Genomic DNA, 2,031 nt, shown 5'->3' on the forward strand with positions numbered 1-2,031 from the left:
GATGGATGGATGGATGGATGGAAACAGCCTCCAGTATTTTTACAGTCTTTATTTTACAGTTAAAATAAATGTTTATCAAATAAAGTCTAATGTTACAACTAATCGGGATCCCTTTTAAAGACACAGTTTCCAAACCAGCTGCTTTGAGACACATCTCAGAAAAGGGGTGAAAGAGGAGCTTGTAAAGTACCACAWGGAGGAATTCAGACCAAAGCATTACAGTTCCACTTTTTATAGACCCAAACTGAATGATTTAAATGTGAAAAGGAAGGATTTTAAACCACTTTAAATTCCTCGTCTTCAGCCTTTGRTTAACACTTGCTTTGCAATCTTGTCCTCTTTTATGTAGCTCTTTCGGGATGGAGGGCTTCTCTCTAAGCCCAGCAGTTGGTTGTCTTTGTGCAGATAGTCCTTTGTGTGTGTAGATAACGCTGGTGGTGGAATGTGCAAAATTTAGTTAAGTTCGGTTAAAAAAAACAAATACAAAAAGTACATCAGTACTGTAAAACAGTACATCAATGAGCTGCTGTAACAGACAACCACTTGCACAACAATATTGCATTATTGTGAATTGCTGCAAAGCCAAAGGGGAGGAAAACAGTTGTGCACTGAAACTGAAGGCTACAGATAATGTGAAATACTGCAGTGGCCTTCCTTCTTAATTCTTAAATGTAAGTTGTTAGCCACAACAAGCATTCTTTTAAGAGAAAACAAATCCTTGTTGAAGAAGAATCCACACTGAGCAATTGAGGGCAAAGGGTCTTAGTAAGAGAGGTGATCAAGAACCTGATGGTGTTTCTGATTGAGCTTCAAAAACCCTCTGGAGGTGGGATTAAGTTTCAGAAGGACAACTAGAACTGAAGTAGTCCTCTGGGCTTCATGGCAGAGTAATGAAGTCTTTCTTCAGTGCAAACAGTTGACAGCTGCTTGAAGGACTGTTGGACTGTGAGGAGCAATATTCTCTGGACTGATGAAATCAGGATTGAACTGTTTGACCTCCATTATAAGCATTCTTTCCATAAAACCATTTGACAGATGTCTTATGTCCACTGCCATCCCTACAGGGAGGTATGGTGGTTCAGCAGCTGAGATTAGGAAACTGAAAGCTGAAGGAAACAAAGTACAGAGGCAGCATTTATAAAACCTGTTTTAGGGTGATCAAGAGCTTGGCCTGGGCAGGAGGTTTACCTTACAACTTCACAATGACCCAAATCACACAGACAAGACCACAGAGACTTAAAGATAACTGTCAGTGTCCTAGGTTAGACCAGCCTGTGCCTGAGTTGAAATTTAGAAATCATCTTATGTGCAGAGACCTTAATTGAGATTGAATGACTTTGCAAAAAAAGATAGTCAGAAATTCCCTCAATCTAGTCGTTGCATTAACCTTCTAAGACCTGGTACCACATATGTGGACAAAAATGCATGTGATGCAAGAGTTCTTAGGAATTTAAACCCCGAAAGACTCAAGGCTGTAACTGCTGCCAATTCAAAGTTCTGAATACTTAAGTACAGTAAATGTGATATTTAAGGTGTTTACTTGCAAGGAAAATACAAAGAAAATTTAATATTGTTTTCACTTTGTCATTATAGAGTTCTCGGTATAGAATAATAATAAAAAAAGGTTGTTGCTCTTGGCTGCAACATAAAATTGTTAAGAGTAAAAAGTGAAGCGGCTCTGAGTGCTTCCTAAGCCACTGTGGTTTTATGTATCCACGTTCTCCTTGTTGATAAGTAAATATTTTTTTCAATATAATATAATTTTTTCAAAAAGTAATTGAGGGAAAAGAAATTGAATTTTTTATTGGTCATTGGCTGCCCTGATTTCTTGACATAAAGCATATTTTGGGGGCAATAAAATCAAGTAAAGGACCTGAAAACTGGACTGAACCACAGTGCTTGAATATTTTTTCTCATTATTTTTTATTTTAAATCAAATGATTGTCCTCTCAGACATTTTGTGTATGTAGCAATTATCTTTTGCACACATTGTTTTTCTTTCCCTCTTGCAGTTTTATATGATAATTAGCT

The 2,031-nt window shown here is 37.2% G+C and overlaps 1 protein-coding gene across 2 annotated transcripts in view; it reads left to right on the plus strand.

Moving 5' to 3' along the window:
- The window catches only part of cep290 (centrosomal protein 290), a gene marked incomplete in the record, with an annotated part of 103,571 nt that overhangs the window by 8,448 nt on the left and 93,092 nt on the right, over window positions 1-2,031 (plus strand).

The sequence above is a fragment of the Austrofundulus limnaeus genome, unplaced genomic scaffold, assembly GCF_001266775.1.
Source record: "Austrofundulus limnaeus strain Quisiro unplaced genomic scaffold, Austrofundulus_limnaeus-1.0 Scaffold173, whole genome shotgun sequence".
NCBI classification, from domain to species: Eukaryota; Metazoa; Chordata; class Actinopteri; order Cyprinodontiformes; family Rivulidae; genus Austrofundulus; species Austrofundulus limnaeus.